Source organism: Tamandua tetradactyla, chromosome 1, assembly GCF_023851605.1.
Source record: "Tamandua tetradactyla isolate mTamTet1 chromosome 1, mTamTet1.pri, whole genome shotgun sequence".
NCBI classification, from domain to species: domain Eukaryota; kingdom Metazoa; phylum Chordata; class Mammalia; order Pilosa; family Myrmecophagidae; genus Tamandua; species Tamandua tetradactyla.
The window spans coordinates 142,910,034-142,931,184 of NC_135327.1; the positions used below are offsets into that span (position 1 = coordinate 142,910,034).

General features: G+C 37.9%; 1 protein-coding gene across 5 annotated transcripts in view; it reads left to right on the forward strand.

Moving 5' to 3' along the window:
* Positions 1 to 21,151, forward strand: part of LHFPL3 (LHFPL tetraspan subfamily member 3) — a 565,071-nt gene that overhangs the window by 293,082 nt on the left and 250,838 nt on the right. Inside the window, exon 1 of one of the 5 annotated variants that reach the window (XR_013176003.1) lies at positions 15,231 to 18,196. The exons of the other annotated variants lie outside the window; for them this stretch is intronic. The gene's annotated coding sequence lies outside the window, so the exon portion shown is untranslated. Of the gene's footprint in view, positions 1 to 15,230; positions 18,197 to 21,151 lie in introns of those variants that run through there. 5 annotated transcript variants of the gene reach the window in all.

A 21,151-nucleotide genomic window follows, 5' to 3' on the forward strand; every position in this document is an offset into this window, starting at 1 on the left:
TCATATTCACAAATCTTAGTTCCTTAGCCACAGCGATTATTAACACCCTGTATCAGTATGGTACATTTGTTCTAATTCATGGAAGAACATTCTTATACTTGTACTATTAGCCATTATCCATAACAGTATTTACTGTGTTATACAGTTCCAGGTTTTATCTTTTAATCTTTATTCTGGTAATATATACATCCTCAAGTTTCCCCTTCTAACCACATTAACTCCTCAGTTCAGTCCTGTTGATTATACTCATAATATTGGTAAAGGTGTGGAAATATTGGTGGTAAATGGTAGCACACGATTTCCTTTCACTGTGACTTTTTGTGAATTATATAATGTCAACAGTATTTGATGTTAAAAACATATCAGCTTGCAATTAAAGTCTCTTTTGCTTGTTTCAAAATTTGCTTTGCCGGTGTTCATCGTATTTATTTTATATAATTCAGTTAAAGTTTTTATTACCCAGAATGATTGGGATGTGAGATATTCTGGTTAATAGAGTAATACAATATTTATTTGTTAGTAGAATATTACATATTTATTAAATCAGTATACTGAAGTATCATTTTTAAATAATTCAAATAAATTAAATATACTTAAACACTTACTGCTTATTAAGTTATTCCTTTAATCAGAAAATATTTATTAGTTCACTCGGGTGTGTGCTAGATGCTAGGAGAATATCAATGTCTAAGACATGATTTTTATCCTCAAGGAGTTTCTGCTTGGGAAGCTAGATGAGTACCATACAGTATAGCAAGTGTCATGTGAGAAGGGGAAGAACACAACATTTAAGGTACTTTTAGACAAACCCATGACCCAGCCTTGGGAGATCAGCAAAGCAGGCAATCAAGTTGAACTTATTTGATCTAGGAAAATTCAAAGGGCGCTTCAAGGTCTCATAAATTGCTTTAGACTTGTCATTAGAAACAATTATCACTCTACCACAGGTTTATAAATGTGTTCAGAGTTTTAGAGGGACAATGATGAGTAAACCCTGTTTTCTATATAGATATGATATTACATATTTTTGCTTCTACTTCATCTTTAGCTTCATTGTCAAATTGTACATTTCCTTCCATTTTGACCATTTATCACTGCATGACAGTCCCTGCTTTCTTCCTTCAAGAAGAAAGTGATTCTTTGAATACTTTCATAAATCAACTTCCATTTTATTTTTACAGGTACTCTCTGTCAATTTTCACCTTTTTCATGGCCTTCTGCTGGGTGTTTTTCTTATACACTGTGCTTCTAGCCAAATTGAAATATCTTTTTTTATCTTTAGGATAGCTCCACCCACCTTTTCTGGTGGCTGTATTGATAGCCAGGTACTAATACAGATAGAGATGCCTTGACGCCATGACTGAGGCTGACCTTCCAAGCCCTGAAACCTGGCTGGTGCCCAAGGCAGCTTAGCCATAGGATCCACTTGGCAATGAACCTTCTCTCACACCTAGCTGATTTTGTTGACTTAAATAAAAAAAGGGATAGATACGTTTGTGATAGGGTTGCCTTTTGCAAAACACCTCACAGAAAGATCTGGGATTCTTAATGCTTTAAAGATGCGAAGGGCTGGCAAATTGCCATCCACTAAGGACTTAGGATTTAAGTTTCTTTACCTTCCAATTCTGTTGGACTCTCCCAATTTCCAGACTCCAACCCCAACCCATAATCCTATGACACCTGTGCTGCCAGTCCAAAAGTTGAATGAGATCTGGCCCTGAAAGTTAGTTTTGTGGCTTTTGAGGTTTACTTGAATTGGTGTTCATTCCCAATATGGGTTAATAGAAAACTCTGATACTCCATGAGAGAGGTTTCACTGAAAGAATTTCCTTTTCCAGAAACAAGGATGATCATCTTGTTTTTTAGTGTCCTTTTTCTTGAAAGTACAATGCTAACTTGTGCTTTTCCAGAGTTTACACATTTGCGAACTAAATTACTGCCCACCCCATCCCACTCATCCTGAAGGAAACAGCTGCTTCTAGAATGAATGCAGAGACCACTGAGGAGTGAGCTGGGCAGTGGTGGGTCCTGAACTTGCACCAGAGCATCCCAGCAGAAGTGCTGATATTGACACCTTTCCCTCCATGGAGTTGGCAGACCACTTAGTCAGATGACAATGCATCTATCAAATCTGTCAAGCTAATGACATAGTAGGGAATTGTTATCTCTCACAAGGTCAGGGTGGGGGGTGGGGGACAGTGCATAACTGCCTTTTTAGGTGTATCTATAACTAGGAAAAGAATTGGCAGCATGTGAGCTCCAGCTTCAGTTCTTCCATTTTATCATGTAATTGTTAGAAGGAAGAGAGCACACCATGGATAATGAGAGCTTATAAAAACCTTAACTTTATAGCAACTTTGGGCTCTAGGACCTCATAGAAGTAAAAAAAAAAATAGGCCTCTCATGCCCAGTCTTCTCGCGTTTTAGTAACTAATATTAACACAAAAAGCATCATCTTTTCCCACTAAAAAATTCTCTTCCCACTCCAGAAGAAACAACCTATATATTTAAAATTAATTAAATTCCCTTAATTTCTACATAGCATGGCATAAACAATGAATCTCTCTGAGTATGATAGACTGTGTTTCTAACAATGGCTGCACAGTATCTCCTATCCCACTTGCTCTTTCTTTTGTAATAATTGTAATAATAGCTTTATTGATATATAATTTAGATCTTCAAATTTACCTACTTAAGGTATACAGTTCAGTGATTTTTAGTATTTTCACAGAATTGTGCAACCATTATTATCACATTTGATTTTACAACATTCTCTACCTGTTAAAACCTCAGACCCATTTTCAGTCGTCTCCCATCCCCCCTTTCCACCCTGCAGACTTAGGCAACCACTTATCTACTGTCTATCTCTGGATTTTTCTATCTGGACATATAAATAAATTGAATCATTCAATATATGGTCTTTTGTGACTGGCTTCTTTCACATAGCATGTTTCCAAGATTCATCCATTTCACAGCATGTATCAGCACCTTGTTCCTTTTAATTGTTGAAAAATATTCAGCATTATTTATCCATTCACTAACTGATGGACATTTAGACTGTTTCTACTTTAGGACTGTTATGAATAATGTTGCTATGAACATTTTTGTACAAGTTTTTGAGTGAACATATGTTTTCATTTTGGGGCATATAGTCCTACACATTGAATTGGCTGCTATGGAAAAAACAGTTTGGCAGTTTCTCAAAAGGTTAAATGTAGAGTTTTGGATTAGATTTGCATTTGCCTCATGACTGATGATGTTGAGCAACTTTTCATGTGCTTAATGGCCTCTTTTGTAGCGTTGAAGAAAGGTCTATTTAGATCCTTTGCCCACGTTTAAATTGAGTTGCCTATTATTGATTTGTCAGAGTTTTTAAAAATATATTCTAAATAAAGTCCCTTCTCAGATATATATCTGAGTTAGCAAATGTTTTCTCATCCTACATGCTGTTTTGCGTGTGACATTGACATTCCTCCTTAAATCTGGACTGGCTCTTTGGTCCATTTGGTCAATAAAATGTGGCAGAATTGACCCTTGAGACTTCTTAGCCTATATCTTCTGCTTTCAAATTTTGAAAACTCTTCTTCTTAGAACCTAACTGCCATATTGTGAGAAATCCCAAGCAGCCATGTAGAGATATCCATATATAGGAGAATAGAGGCCCATGGCACCCAGCTTCAGGTAGGTTCCCAGCTAAAATGTGCATGAACTGCCAGCCATGTGAGTGAAGTCCTTTTTGGACCTTTCAGCTATTCTGACACTCCAATTGATGCATTGTGAAGCAGAAGAACTTCCCAGGTGAGCTCTGCCTGAATTTCTGGCTCATAGAATCATGAGCAAATAAAGTGGGTGTTGTTTTAAGCCACTAAATTTTGAAATAGTTTGTTTCAGGTAAGTTTATAACTGAAACACTAGGCAAATGGCTATCTGTGTCTAGTTCAGAAATAAAAGACGATGTTAGCTGTAGAAACTTATTATAGATCTTCCTTGATTTTATTGGGATCCTATGTCTTAAATATTATAGATAATAGAAGGATTTTCACAAGTTCAGACAGTAGTGACTGCTCAACTCCTTCTCCAATTTAAGCCAAATATTATGAGATTTGAAACAAATCTAAGAGAGGAGCATCCCCTTTCATAAAAACTTCAGATAACAGTCTGTGGAGCTGTAGCTTTGCCCAATAATCCAGCTACTAGTATAGCCAATACCAAAAAGTAGGGCTTCCTCTACTGAATTCCTATGTTTTTTATATAAAGGAGGTCCTACTGAGAATCATGTAACTTGGGTCCTATGGTATTTCAGCTCTTCTGCTAGTTAATCTCTTAGGGACAAGTCACTTCACCTACTTGGAACTTTTTTTCATCCTGGACTGCAAAGAGTCCTGTAGCATCTGTGGACGTGCTTCAGCTGCACCCCCAATGGGGGGAAAAGGGGTAATAAAGGAGAAAGAATCCAATGGGTGGTCTTCCCCATCAACAACAGATGCCAGAGCAGCTTTGCTTTATTTACATATTGGAATAAAGAAAGGGACTGACATTATTTTGAAGAAAAGTGAGGAAGGGAGAAGAGAAAGGAGGAAGAAGGAATACCAATATTCTTTGTAGGACCATTTGGTAGTACCCTTTCAACTGAAAAAAAAAAAAAAAAAGGAAGGGTTCTAGAAAGTGGCAAGTGAGATTTATGAGGAATGTGATTTTCTTCTTTCTTTCCCTAGCAGAGTCAGGACATGTCTTCAGTTTCTTACACGAGAGATATTTATCTCCAGAGAATTCATTAAAAAGCAAAAGTAGAATAAATCTTGGTTTATATATGAAAAGGACTTTCTGGTTATGTGAAATGATAAATCGCTGAACTGTGTAGAGGCATTATGTTTTCACCTCTGTAAAGATTTTGAAGAATTAAATACATGTTCATCTTCCCATAATGGTTTAGGTGATGACTACTTGAAGTAGGTCCTTCCCGCTTCCAATATTAAAACGTTTCTGCATATCATATATAGCCAAATGAATCGTCACTGAAATTGTCCTCACATTAAGTCTCCACCTAAATAATTTTTTTTTAAATATTTTTATTTACAAAGCTTGACACATGGGCAGGCCGTGGTGGCTCAACAGGCAGAGTTCTCACCTACCATTCTGGAGACCTGGGTTTGATTCCCGGTGCCTGCCCATGCCAAAAAAAAAAAAACTTTTCACATATACAGTCCATACATGGTGTGCTATTAATGGCTCACAGTATCATCACAGTTGTATGTCATCACCATGATCATTTTTAGAACATTCGCATCACGCCAGAAAAAGAAATAAAAAGAAAAAACTCATACATTCCATACCCCTCACCCTTCCCTCTCACTGACCTCTAGTATTTACATCTACACAATTTATTTTACCCCTTATCCCCCCTATTATTTATTTATATTTTATCATCTGTCCATATCCTGGATAAAAGGAGCATCAGACACAAGGTTCTCACAATCACACAATCATAATGTAAAAGCTATATTGTTATATAATCACCTTCAAGAATCAAGGCTATTGGAAACCAGTTCAGAAGTTCTAGGTACTTCACACAAGGTTCTCACAGTCACACAATCATAATGTAAAAGCTATATTGTTATATAATCACCTTCAAGAATCAAGGCTACAGGAAACCAGCTCAAAAGTTCCAGGTAATTCCCTTTAGCCACTCCAGTACACCATAAACTCAAAACAGATATCTATCTAATGCGTAAGAATAACTTCCAGGAAAGGGGAAAAATTCAGCTTCCCCAAGTTGAATTCTTGATGTTCTCACAGTATGGACAACCAAAGCTATAGGCTGAGCCCTCAATCTTGGGGTTTGTTCATATGAAACTTAACCCCACAAAGAATAGGTCAAGCCTAATTAAAATTAGGCCTAAGAGTCACCCCCAAGAGAACTTCTTTTGTTGCTCAGATGTGGCCTCTCTCTCCAGCCAACACAACAAGCAAACTCACCACCCTGCCCCTGTCTACATGGGACGTGACTCCCAGGGGTGTGGACCTTTCTGGCAACGTGGGACAGAAATCCTGGAATGAGCTGAGACTCAGCATCAAGGAATTGAGAAAACTCCAAGAATGAGTTGAGACTCAGCATCAGGGGATTGAGAAAACCTCGAACGAAAGGGGGGAAGAGTGAAATGAGACAAAATAAAGTGTCAGTGGCTGAGAGATTCCAAACAGAGTCTAAAGGTTATCCTGGAGGTTATTCTTATGTATTAAATAGATATCACCTTGTTATTCAAGATGTATTGGAGAGGCTGGAGGGAACTGCCTGAAAATGTAGAGCTGTGTTTCAGTAGCCATGTTTCTTGAAGATGATTGTATAATGATACAGCTTTCACAATGTGACTGTGATTGTGAAAACCTTGTGTCTGATGCTCCTTTTGTCTACATTACCAACAGATGGTTAAAACATATGAAATAAAGGCGAATAATAGGAGGAACAACTGTTAAATTTAGAGTGAAATGCTGGTGATCGGTGAGGGGGAGGGGTGGGGAGTACAGTATGTATGAATTTTTTTCTGTTTTCTTTTTATTCTTTTTCTGAATAGATGCAAATGTTCCAAGAAATGATCATGATGATGAATACACAACTATGTGATGATATTGTGAATTATTGATTATATATGTAAAACGGAATGATCAAAAGTTACGAATGTTTGCATTTGGTTGGTGTTTTTTTGGTATTAAAAAAATTAAATTAATAAAAATAAAATAAGAAAGGATAAGAAAAAAAGGATAACCTCCAGGATAACCTCTCGACTGTGTTTGAAATCTCTCAGCCACTGAAGCTTTATTTTGTCTCATTTCTCTCTTCCCCCTTTAGGTCAAGAAGGCTTTCTCGGTCCCTTGATGCTGGGTCCTGGCTCATCCTGGGAGTTCCATCAGTGTTACCAGGGAGATTTACACCCCTGGGAGCCATGTCCCACGTAAGGGGGAGGGCAGTATATTCACCTGCCAAGTTGGCTTTAGAGATGCCCCATCTAAGCAACAAAAGAAGTTCTCTGGGGATGACTCGTAGACATAATTATAAGTAGGTTTAGCCTGTCCTTTGCAGGAATAAATTTGACCAAGTTGAACTTCAAGATCAAGGGCTGTTGATTGGTTGTCCCCCCTGCTTGTGAGAATATCTGGAATTCTCTAAATGGGGAAGTTGAATATTTCTCCCTTTCTCCCCAGTCCCCCAAGAGGACTTTGCAAATACTTTTTTATTCACTGCCCAAATTACTCTGGGATATATCAGGACATCACACTAACCTGGACAAACTAACAAGATACCACACCCTATTCAAAATTTAGTGTTTATGGTGTTCAAGTAGATTGACCATGCAAGTTAAATTAGGTAATACGCTACCCAAAATACAAAGTTTTCACCAAATAAACATCTCTCCCTTTGGTCTAACACAGAAGTTGAAGTTTTAAAATATGAATGAAGGCTCTGTATGGTCAGGCATTTATGTAAGAGACATTACATTTGAGTAACATACTCAAATACTCTTCTTTGACCAAACAAACATAAAAGGATGGTGCCTCTTCATTCTGAATTATAATTATGACATTTATTTGAAAACAATTACTGCAATTTCATTTTGTAGCTTGGAGCCTATCACCAAAAACAGCCAGCTTAAACAAGAACTTTTCGATTCTGCCTTTTTGTTCTATGAGCAAAACACAGCATGTCTCAGTTCACAGTACTGGAGAAAAAGTTCTCCTATTCAGTAATAATAAGCAGCAGTAATAAGCATGACACACCAGCAGAAAGAAAAGTAACACTCGGCATCGTCTAGTCTCAAAATGTTTCCTCATTAATTCTGTACCTTTTTATCTTATCCATAAAGAAAGGCTAAAACCATGTTGCCCTTTTTCTCAGAGGTCTTTCTGCTGACCCTACCCCTACCAGTCAGTTGTGATGTTTACTTGTGATGCAACCACCAGCCACGCTTTCTCATTAGCTATTCTCCATCACCAATTTACAAACGACTCGAAGACATTATGGTCAGTGGGCCAATACTTAAACCTGAAACTTCAAGGGAAAATATTTTACCAATCTGTGAATTATTTCCTGAGGCCTTTCTCACACTGGATGTGATCTTACCAACCAAATATAATCAAGGTTACCCACACAAAGATGGTGGTGTTAAAAATGTTCACATATTACTCACATCATGAAACTTCTTCAGAGTTTCCAAAACAACATGTCACCCAGCCAGATACCTTTCCTCCACTAGCCCTGCTGGGCCAATTTGTCTGACGATAAGCTACCCTCTCACATTTGGCACATGCTTGGTGAGAATAAACGACATAATGTATTGTAGTAAATCCTTTCATATAAATATTATGGAAAAAACAACTTCAGGGCCCAAGTAATTTTTCACTCGAATCAAATTTATACTAACTCCAGCGCTTAACATTTGACACATGAGTGCCTGCTTCCTCACAAGATTGCTTTCCAGAGAGTGTGTTGTGTGTGACTCATTATCAGCCCCAAGGACCCCAAGTAGCAGGGCTCTCAGCATCAGACCTACTACCTCTTGAGTCCAGCTGTTAACAGTTACAAGTGTAATATCAGAGACAGAGGACTTCAAACTTGCATTCTTATTTTTTTTCAGGTCTAAATATGAATCTACCCTAAGCAGAATTGCTCCAGTTTGCATTTGTGTCATTTTTTGTTTTTTCACTGAAATGCTTTAGAATACGTTATCACCCTCCTTTCTTTACTTTTATGGCCTTCTACTTAATGACCTGGGATCCTTAATTCAGTATAGAAATCTATATAATTTAAGGTTTGTTAAACTCATTACCCTCCCTGCTACATGAAACATGACTTCCAGGGATGAAAGTCTCTCTGACAATATGGACATGACTCCCAGGGATGAGCCTGGCCCTGACTTCGAGGGATTGACAATGCCTTCATGACTGAAAAGGGGAAAGAAATATAACAAAATAATGTTTCAGTGGCTAAGAGATTTCAAATAAGAGTCGAGAGACTCTTTTGGAGGCTATTCTTATGCAAGCTTCAGCTAGATAGTGCAAATTGCCACAGTATGCCATGCCCCAACCAGCAGTATTCCTGAAAACTCTAAAAAATACCTAGGGCTCTATCTGAGACTGTAGAAGTTTCACGCACTAAATTTATTTTTAAGATTGTTCCAATGCCAGATAAGCCTTGAAACCCAGTGGTACCAGTTTCTCCAAGAGCATTAACCAGTTGCATCTCCCTACCCCATAATGTCAACACCCTTTTTCAACATGAAACTATTAGAATGGTAGTTACCAGATATCCCTAAAGATTGGGAGAAGGAGCACATGAGAAGAAGGAGTTGTAACAGAGAAGATAGGATTTAACAAGTGAATAAGACTACTGAATCTTTCTTTTAAGTCTCCAAAGTATTAGAGCAACTAGAAGGGAGTACCTGAAATTGTGGAACTGTAACCCATACCAAATTTGAAATTTGTTTTCTAACTACTTGTTAAAATGTACTCAAAAATTTATGACTTTTTGCATATATACTATATTTCACAATAAAAAATGTTTTAAAAAAAGGTTTTGTGAGTGAGAGAAAGATCAAAGGTGATGGTGGAGTTATACAGAGGAGGTAAAGTTTAACAAACGAGTATGACTGCTGAATCACATTGATATTTCTTTTAGTCTTCAGTATCTTAGAATAGCTAGAAGTAAAAATCTAGAATTGTGGAATTGTAACCCATACCAAATTGAAATCTATTCTACAACTAATTGTTGTGAAGTGCTTTGAAATTTATTGCTTTTTTTTTGTATATATGTTCTTTTTCACAAAAAAGGAAGTGATGATATATGTATATATATAGTCCTTCTAGTCTCCAGTGTTCTGGAGCAACTAGAAGGAAAAATCTGAAATAATGGAATGGTAGTGCATGACAAACTCTAGGATCTTTTTCTGTAAGTGCCTGTTAAAGAGTGCTTTGAAATTTAAAAAAAAATGTATATATATATATGATTTGTGACATAGGGATGTTGGATATTGTGAGGACACAAAAAGAGTTATTATGAAATACTGAGATGCTTTATATAGTTGGGTACATCTGGAAACCAAATGACTTAATTGATGAGGAGGGAGCATTTCCTCCTGCTTTTATCAAATTATTGATAGTTAAGAGGGAGAGTTTTGCCTCAGGAAAGGAATGCAGTTTCCAACTGATTATTAGTTTCAGCATCTTTATATCTTCATATCTGCCCAAAACAGTTCTCAGTCAGAAGTAAAATTAGATCTCCTACTGGGTTTTTCAGTGCAAAACTCTCCTAATTTCTTTGCTAAGACTTCATGAAAATAGTATCTCTTCCATTATTTGTATTAAGTGATCCTTTAAATAAGAAACTGGGAAAAGTTCAGTACCTGTGACAAGCTTTGCACACTGTAGGCGCTTGGTGTTGAGAATTTGAAAATAGAACTCTGTATTTCTAATATTTGATCTGTGATTAGACTGCCAGACTATACAGTCTCCAAGGTAGAGTCCAAAGAAAGCATTTCTGCCTCATTATATAATGTTGCAGGGGGAGCGTTTTTGAAAATCTAACATTCTCTCTTTGCAGTTGGCTGTGTTCTTATAATATGAAACCACTATAATCATAAATTATCCAAATCAGATGTCTATAACCCTTTAAAAGTAGTAAGAAATTTATGACCCTTTTCACCCTGAAGTATCAAGGTGGGCAGGATTGCTGACATTCTTCTAAGGTCTAGGAAGCTGTACCCAGAGGCATCTCCAGAATGCAGTGGAGGAAAAGGGAGTAGGTAGAAGGGAGCACAAGTCTGAGGCGAATTTTGACAGATGTTCTCCTGTTCACTGAAAAACAGATAAACAAGGCCCATTCTTGCTCTATATCAATTCTGATAAGGTGCATGGATATAAAATCTTATTGGAGGTAATGTGTTAGGTACATTACTAAGCAAACCTTAAATAGAACAGTGCATTATTGCTGCATCTAATACCCTCAGCTAACCCTTCCCTAAATCACTGTCGTGTTCTCCTAAGATAAAGCACCAGAAATCAAAACACAGCGCTCTCTTGGCCTACATAATCCTCAGACAGTGGCAAATCAAGCTGTAGAATTTGAGAAGCAACATGAGTCAAAAGCTCAATGATTTTTTAACCTGATAATGCAAGAATCTGTTGTTTACTTTTTACCACACATATCTTAGGGAGATATCAGTGATAATATAAACAACCTTTACTCTGATCCTGTCTTGTTGGATTGCTAAATTTGATTAATAAATCTTCGTTCATAGTCCTATCAGGTGAAAATTGTCAGGGAGCTGACTGCATGTGCAGAATTGCTTGATTGTTTACAACCAGTAGCAGTGCTTTGTGATCAGTGGAAATATGTGATATGAAATACTTAAACACACACACACACTCTTTTATGAAAAGGGTAAATGTTCACATTACTGAGACTCCCTAGAAATAAATGCAAGTTTTACTGTTAAAATTAAATGTCTAGGGGTGTAAGGGTAGTTCAGTGGTAGGATTCTCGCCTGCCATATGGAAGACCCAGATTCGGTTCTTAGTCCATGCACTTCCCCAAAAAATAAACAAACAAGCAAAGTAAACAAATTCAAACAATGGTGCTGCAATATCAGGGTACTTACATGGAAAAATAATGAAATGTGATCCCACCACAAGCATATAAAATAAATTAAATGTCTAGTTTCATAGAATTTTTCTATGAACTTTAACTAAAGGTCAGTTATTTTAAAAGAAATTAAGAACTAACCCCAATTCTACTCTTATTGATTAAAAAAGGTGCCTTTGGGCTTTAAGCCGTAACTTTGGAAGTTTATATCACAAATGGGACTGTTTCCTTATACTGGATATGAAGCAGGCTTTTAAAATCCAAGGGATCATCAGGATTAAGGTAATTTAGAACACAGGGGTAAGGAAGACATTGTCTATATTTTAGAACTTCACCTACTCTTTGAGACCAAAGGAAGAAAGGCTTATTTGGTCCAGAACCTAAATTTTCTGTAGCACATAATCTAATTTATCCTGTCTAGATAGCTCATTTAAACAGTCAAACAGATAGATCATTTAAACATTCGAAACACAGGGACCCCAGAATAAAAATGAGGGCCTTTAATCCTATATAGCTTAATGTAATGCCTGGATATATCCCAGAATATATTAAGCAGATAATCAAAAAGTATTGGCAAAGTTCCATAAGGGATGGGAGAAAAAATATGAAACCATTAAACTTCACCACTGGGGAAGCCTCTGATACTGTGTCAAACATTAGAGGCACCCAAATCAATAGGACAAGCCCTTGATCTTTGTCTCTTAACTGTTTTACATTTGAAGTCTAATTTGTTGAATATTAGTATTGCTACTCCTGCTCTTTTCTGATTGTTATTTGCATGAAATATCTTTTTACAACCTTTGACTTTCAATCTTTGTTTATCCTTGGGTCAAAAATACATTACCTGTAGACAACATATAGATGGGTCCTGTTTTTTAATCCATTCTGCCAGTCTATGTCTTTTGATTGGGGACTTTAATCCATTAACATTTAGTGTTATTACTGTATGGGCAGTACTTTCTTCTACCATTTTGCCTTTTGGATTTTATATATCCAATTTTTCTTCTTTTTCACCTTTACTGATAGTCTTCATTTCTACACTCTTCTCCATGCCTCTCTCTCCTGTCTTTTCCTGTCTGTCTCCAGTGCTCCCTTTAGTATTTCTTGCAGAGCCAGTCTCTTTGTCACAATTTCATTCAGTGATTTTTTTGTCTGAAAATGTTTTAATTTCCCTCTCATTTTTGAAGAACAATTTTGCTGGATATAGGATTCTTGGTTGGCAGTTTTTCTCTTTTAGTAACTTAAATTTATCATTCCACTGTCTTCTTGCCTCAGTGGTTTCTGCTGAGAAATCTACGCATAGTCTTATTGGGCTCCCCTTGTATGTGATGGGTTGCTTTTCTCTTCCTGCTTTCAAAATTCTCTCTTTCTCTTTGGCATCTGATATTCTGATTAGTGTCTTGGAGAATGTCTATTTGGATCTATTCTGTTTGGGGCAGACTGCACTTCTTGGATCTGTAATTTTAAACCTTTTCATAAGAGTTGGGAAATTTTCAGTGGTAATTTCCTCCATTAGTTTTTCTCCTACTTTTCCCTTCTCTTCTCCTTCTGGGACACCCACAACACATATATTCATGTGCTTCATGCTGCCATTCAGTTCCCTGAGTCCCTGCTCATGTTTTCTATTCTTTTCCCTGTATTTTCTTTTGCTTATCAGATTTCAGAAGTCCCAGCCTCCAGTTCACTAATCCTATCTTCTGCCTCTCGAAATCTAACATTGCGGATTTCTATTGTTTTTTTCTTCTCTTCTACTGTGCCTTTCATTCTCATAAGTTCTGTGGTTTGTTTTTTCAGACTTTTGATTTCTTCTTTTTGCTCATTCCTTGCCTTCTTTATATCCTCCCTCAATTCATTGATTTGATTTTTGATGAGGTTTTCCATGTCTCATCAAAAGGTTTTCCATGTCTGTTTGAACATTCTAAACAATTGTTTCAGCTCCTGTATCTCATTTGAATTGTTGGTTTGTTCCTTTGACTGGGTCATATCTTCAATTTTCCTAGTATAATTCGTTATTTTTTGCTGGCATCTAGGCATTTAATTTCCTTTATTAGTTTATTCTGGAGATTGTTTTCACTTTTTTACCTAGGATTTTCTTGCTGGATGACTTTGTTGTCTCTCTGTTCTTTGACATTCAGTTCAGCTTGTTCTAGACCTCTAGCTTAGGTTTTGTTTAATAAATCAGAATTTTTCAGTTCTTGTTTTCATATTTCTTGCCCTGCCTGTATGGTGCCTCCCCTCCCCTTCCCCCCCCCCCCCCCCCGCCTTAGGAGGGTCTACTTAGGTATTATAGAAACCAGCCAGATTTTCCCAGACCAAACTGGCCTCCTCTCAGAAAGAAAGAGTCTCTTGCATCAGTTTTCCTTGAGGGTGAGACCCAGCAGGTTGAAAGACTTTCTTATGAAGCCTCTAGACTCTTTTTCTTATGCTGCCCAGTATGTGGTGCTTTTCTTCTTGTGGGTCCCACGAGCAAAAGGTAATGTGGTACCTTTAACTTCAACAGACTGTCCCTGCTGGAGGCTTGGTTGAGACAGAGGAGTGGTTGTAGACTGGCTTTAATCACTTCAGTTTTCCAGACCCTGGGATCTGAATTCCTTGAGGGAGGTATTCCACCTGAGCTGGGCCCCACCCATCTCCTGGGGAAGGCACAGGCTCCAGACAAACACTCAAACCAGCTTAATTCTTCCTATGCCTGGGGCAGTTGGGGACTGAGAAGCCCTGCAGCTGTATCTAAGGAGTAGTCAAGCCTTAGAAACACAGCCACAAAAAAGAAGAAGAAAAATGCTTTTCAGAGCAAGACCCCTGTTCCTGGGATTTGCCAAGCAAGAGCTTAAGTTGGTATGTAGCTTTGTGTATCCCCAGATCCTATGTGCCCCCTTCTTTCCTTTAGGGCCCAGAGCCTAATGATCAGTATAATGATTCAGCAACCATACTTGTTTGTTAAACCCTACTTTTTCTTGTAACTCCATCATTACATTTGAGTTTTCTCCCATTCTTTAGGGAGTTCACCATCTTGAACTCCCTTCCTGAGCCCTGTCAATAATAAGGGTAGGGAGATGGAACTAGCTGATGTTCTGGAAAGGCTGGCCCCTCTAGGTTTCAAGACTTATCTGGTCCAGGGACCCATGTGGAGGTTGTAGGTTTCTAGAAAGTTACCCTAGTGCATGGAACCTTTGTAAAATCTTATATATTGCCTTAGGTGTTCTTTAGGATATCATTATATTGATATTTCTTTTAGTCTCCAGTATCTTAGAGCAGCTAAAAGTAAAAACCTAAAATTGTGGAATTGTAACCCGTACCAAACTCTGAAATCTGTTCTACAACTATATGTTGTGATGTACTTTGAAATTTATTGCTTTGTGGTATATGTATTATTTTTCACAAAAAAAGAAAAAAGTAATGATAAAAATATATATATATATATTCCTTCTAACCTCCAGCTAGAAGGAAAAATCTGAGATGATGGTATGGTAGCCCATGGCAAACTCTGGGATCCATCCCAGAGTAACTACTTGTTGAACAGTGCTTTGAAAACAATTGCTTTTTTCTTTTTTTGCTTTGTATAGAATCCAAGACATCAGTGCCTATCCCCCGTAGTTACCTTGGAAGTAATTCAGGGTAACTTAAGATACCTGGGAAGCATTCATGGCATAAGTGTCTTGAGGATATTGCTTTTAAGAATGCCATCTTACCTTGTGTCAAGCAAATTTTGTTTGCATTTTATTCCTTTTGTGTGATTGTAATACTGCCATTTAATTAACAACAAAAATCTTGTATGTGTTACTGATATTACAAGTGATGACTGGAAAAATCACCTCTCCTTTGCACCTTTACATTGTCAATGTTCCCCTTGATTTCTTCTAACATATAGGATGATGTTGGCATCACTAATGTCCATGTGCTCTACCATTGTGATGAAGACTGATGAGGGATCAGGGTTTTCTGCTTATTGCCTCTATACGTACATGCTGGGGATTTAGCTCCTAGCTTGGTCCCTATTCATAATTCCATTTCTGTACTCTCCAGAGGGCCTGAAAGCGACATCCAAGATTGATCAGCTTGCTGCCTTTGCAGTATTTATAGAGTAGGGAGTAACACTTTAGGATAGCCTTGAGAATTCTTTACAGCATTTCTCTTTCCTGTCCTACCCATCCCCACATGGAAGATGGTTAGCAGCCCTGCTGTCATCTCTCATTTCTATGTTTCCAGCCCTGCAGAGCTGATGCTGCAGAAATCCTGGCTTTCGTGCTTTTGGAGTGGTGTCTTCCAGCTCACTCTTAATGACTTCGAGTTGCCAGTTCATGTATAAAAGGTGTTGAGAAAACTACTTAGGAAGCTACTTGTACTAGCTATGACCAGTCAGTATTCCAGCCATGTCTGCCCTTGAACATGGCCTCTGCTTTGTAACCTTTAGTTGACTCTGCAGCTTGACACAATGTTGATGCCACCTTGGATGGAGTACAGTTCTGATCACTACACAGCTAGGAAATCTACAAACTGGACCATGCCTTGTGTGTGCCTCAAGGTATGTCATGTGTACCTCAATGGTATGGTTACCTTCTTTGATCATTTTTCTTCTCCTGAAGAAATTGTCAGCACATCATTTGTCAAAGAATTGACAAAAAACTAAAGGTCTGACTGTCCTTAGTATAACATCAATTAAACAAGAAGCCTCCAATGAAGATCATGCCAGGTTCCTCAAGGAAGAAAAGTACAGGAGAAATGAAAACATAAAGTCCCTGTTTTTAGGGAGTTTTTATTTACTTTCAGTATGTCAATAGACATATAAGGAGATTTCAGTCATTTAAAATACATTTTTTATATTGCACATGTACACCAACGGTACAGAAGTACTGAGGGCAGAGGCAAGGCAGATAACAAAGGTGTGTATTGAGGTTCATCTAGAAAAATTTGGGGAGAAAGTTAACATTAATCCAGGGTTTGAAGAAGATAGGTCTCATTCAGAGAGGTTATTGCATGCAAAAAAGCATAGATGGATATGAGATGTAGGTTACTTTGTGGGATGGCAGCATGCAGATTGGGCTGCATTAGAGAATTCTGGCAGCAAGAAGATAAAAAGTGAGATTTCTGAGGTGGTAGAAGAAAATAGAGACCATCCGTGGGTGGCCCGGAATGCCATACACTGGGCCTTAATCTATTAACTCAGCCCCAAGTGACCCAGAAGGGAACAGCTCCATCCATTGTTGGGCATTTGCCAGGTGTTGTGGAGACACTTACCTGCCTTGTCTATACAAACTGGAACCAGTTCCTTCTCAGTCAAAGTCTAATATCAGGAGGGAGAAACCATTCAGTAACTTGAACTGGGAAGGCTGACTGTGAAGAAATCTTATAAGAGATGACTGGAACAATAAGAGATTAGTTAGTAACAAAATAAAGCGAACTCTATAGAATATAAGAATATCAGATATAAGGAGCAACTTTTACCCCTAAGTCTTAGAGGCCTACCCAGAACTGAGATCCATATCTTGCAGGAGAGAGAAGAGCTAGCTCACTGAATGGCAGTAAAGTGGGCTGTGGTGCTGCACCAGTAGAATTTGTTGGGAATCTGCCCTTTAGAACTTGCTGGTAATGTGCCCTTAGGGTACCAGGAAAAGTTGTTTACAAGGGGGTGTCTCACTGAAGAAACAATGTGAGAGATAGAGTGATGCTCCCCAACCCCTGCAAGGACTTTCACATTCTAATCCAGAACCCATAAATAGGATACCTCTCATGATAAAAGGGATTTTTCAGATATGATTAAATTAAGGTTCTTGAGATGGAAAGATTATCCTGGATTATCTGGGTGGGTATAGTATAATCACAAGAAACCTTATAAGATAAAGGGTAAGTGGGAGAGTCAGAGAACATGATGTGATGGAAGCAGAGGTCTCTGAATCACAGATTTGAAGATGCTACGTAGCTAGCTTTGAAGATGGGGGAGGGGCCATAAATCAAGGAATGTAGGTGACCTCTGGAAGCTGGCAAAGACAAGTAAACAAATTCTCCCCTAGCCTTCCAGAAAGAACTAGTCCTGCTGACACCTTGACTTTAGCCCCATGAGACTTATTTTAGACTTCTGACATTCAGTACGAGAATAGATTTGTGTTGTTTTAAATCATAGAATTTGTCATAATTTGTTACAGCAGCAATAGGAAACTAATATCCCTTTTTAAGGGCTGCCAAATAAATTGAGGTCGCCTAGTTAAATCTGAATTTCATGTAAGCAATGAATCAAAAGTATGTCCCATGCAAACAGTTTACTAAAAATTATTTGTCATTTACCTTTAATTCAGATTTAGCTGGACATCCCATATTTTTATTCGCTAAATCTGGCAACCTTATCAATTTCAAAACTTCTTGAGGGAATATCGGGTTAGACTATTGGCCATCATATGCTGTTGCCCATCATATAGTACAGGAGCCAGGTGCTGGAGAAGCTGTGAGCATCTCAGGAGCCTGACCCTGGAGAAGCTGCCCATGCTCCAGATGCCTGGTACTGGGGAAGTCACATGCCACTGGAGCTGCATGCTGGTGAAGCTATGCACACTACAGAAGACTGCTAAACAGGTACCCAAACCAGGGAGCAAAACTCCTTTCTTCCTATATTGTCTCTCAGCACACTCTACTGACAAAGCTTAACATTGTATCGGCTAGCAAAGAAAAATATTCAAAGGGCTCATCTCCATTTTAGCCTAGCAGGAGATGAAGGATTAATTTGGAGCCAAGAGGCAATAAATTAATAACTGAAACCTTGGATTCTCACTTTGTAAGAGTTTACCAATGCCCTTTTGCACTGTGAAAATATAAAACTATATTGAATGTGCTTTTTAAAAAGCTCAGTTTTTGTCCTGCCGTACCAATTCCACCCACTCCAGAGATCCTGATTAGCTCTTAGGGATCAGCATGACACATTATTAAGAATAAATCTAAATGGTCTAAACTAACATGATTATATTCAATACACCTACTGATCAGCTCTTGATATGCCCAGGGTGAAGGAAGAATAGGTTTATCAGATTTTCAGAAAAGACCTGAGAGTTTTAGTTTGCTAAAAGTATGCTATGTACCCACAATTTGATGTGAACCCTAAAAAAAGCAAATTCATTCTTAGGCTGCATTAGTGGGGTTCAGAACAAAAGAAATGATGGCCTAGTTTTCTCTGCAGAGCTTCTGCTGTGTCCTGAATATGCATTCAATTCTTGGCACCTCCCTTTAAAGAAAGACAATTTAGAAATATGGTACCAAAACCAGGTGATGAGTCTGCGAATGGTAAAAAGACCTGGGGGTATTAACCTTAGAAAAAGAAGGCCAAGGCAAGTCATGGTAACAACCATTAGAAGTGCTTTCATATATTTTTAACTTTATCATCCCAGAGAGCAGAAGAGGGCCATCAGGAACAGGTTATGGGATGAAAACTGTGATTCAGTATATGAAGGACTTTATTAACAGTGATGGAAAAGGGCAGGGATGGCTTTATAAGGCAGCAAGTCACCTCTTTTTGGATAAGGCACGTTGGAGGGGTTGAATAGAAGGATTCTAGCATCTGATAAAGGTTGGGACAACTCTCTTTGGGTTCCCTATGAGATTCTGTGAGCAGGCCATGGCAGCCTTTTTATCCTAATATGTCTTAGTACTGGTTTGAAACTATATGTACCCCAGAAAAGTGGTGCATTAATCCTGATCCAATCTTGTGGGGCAAGACCTATTGTTTAGGGTGGAAAACTTTGGATTGTTTCCATGGAGATGTGACACACCCAAATGGGGTTATGACCTTTTGATTAGATGAAGATATGACCCCACCCATTCAAGGTAAGTCTTGATTAGTTTACTAGAGCCCTTTAAAAGGGGAAACATGTTTTAGAAACATCAGATGCAGATGCTTAGAGAACAGTTGCTTCAGAGCTGACAGAGACATGGATGTTGGAGATGCTTGGAGTGCAGACAGAAAGAGCAGAGCCTAGACATGAGCAGAGTCCAGTAGATATCACCATGTGCCTTCCCATGAGGTGCTAAGCAAGGCAGAACCCTGAGTCATGTCCCAGAGGAGCTAAGTGAAGGCCCACAGATGTTTACATAGGAAACCACTGACGTCAGAAGCTGGAAGCAACAAAACCAGGAACAAAAACCAGCAGACAGCAGCCACGTACCTTCCCAGTTGACAGAGGTGTTCCAGATGGCATCACTCTCCCTTGCGTGAAACTAACCTCTTGTTGATGCCTTAATTTGGACATTTTCATGGCCTTAGAACTTTAAACATACAACATTAAATTCCTTTTTAAAAAGCCATTCCATTTCTGTTATATTGCATTCCAGCAGCTTTGGTTAACTAATACAGTCTTTAAAGAGATATGCCTCAAATCTCATATTTAATGCCTCCTACAAATTATTCATGCCTGGTGAAGTCACTTCTCTTTTAGGAAGGAAACAATGAAGAGTCCTCTATAATCAAACTTTACCTATTTAGGAAGCATTAAGACTAATAATCATTGTACTCCTATAGACCCAAATAATTAAATCCCAGCACATTCTTAAATTGCATAGGACCACTATTTGAATATGCCCCTCAGAGTATAGACATTGTTATTATAATAAAAGGAAAGGTTCATTTTAAATATTATATGAAGTCTTAGCCTAAAGGCAATTGCAGTTCTCTAATGTGAAGCAATTTTTAATATATAACTATTATGAAATACCCGGATTATATTTTAAATTGTGAGCAATGACTATTTTATAAATGTTTTTTTAAAAAATTTGATTTAGTCCTACTTTTGATACAGATAACCTGTGTAATTGACTCAGGGTTATATATAGCTCAGGGCATCAGGTTAGATGTTAAATGTTAGAGCTATATGTATGGGAACCACTGTAGCATTAAATTCCATTCTAAAGGATTCTATGTGGCATTGCATGAATACTATGCAAATGATTGGATAGTTTCAACAATTCCTTGAGCACATCAGAATAAATGTTTTTTCAATAATTAAAAAGGATGTTGGTGATAATGGCAATGACATTGATGAAAGTGAATTATGGAGACAATCCTAGTGCTTTGAAAATCTTCTGAAACCTTTCCAACCCTGGCTAAGTCTTCTATTTCAGTCATCCACAGGTCATTTAACTCCTCAATGTCTAGCTGCCCTCTGGAAAATGTCCGTCTTTCCTGAATGCCACTTAAACATTTTAAAGCATAATTTAGTGATTTATCTTTCATTATGAGTTCCTAGATTATATCCAACAAATGCAACTTTTTGGTAAAGCAATAACTTTACCAAAAATAACAAGCAATAACTGAGCACTTACCTGTTAGCAGGCATTTTGCTTGACTGCTTCTACACAAGTGGCCAGAAAAACCACTGATAAACTATATGTAACCCTGACTTAAGACCCATGACTTTATTAGTACCTCCATTCCCATCAGTTTGCCTGAACTTATAAATCAATCATAATGAGCCAGAAATAAATTGTTTCTTTGAGGATAGAAAGCACTGAAGGTTGCCATCCCTTAGAGTATCTTCCCTAAAA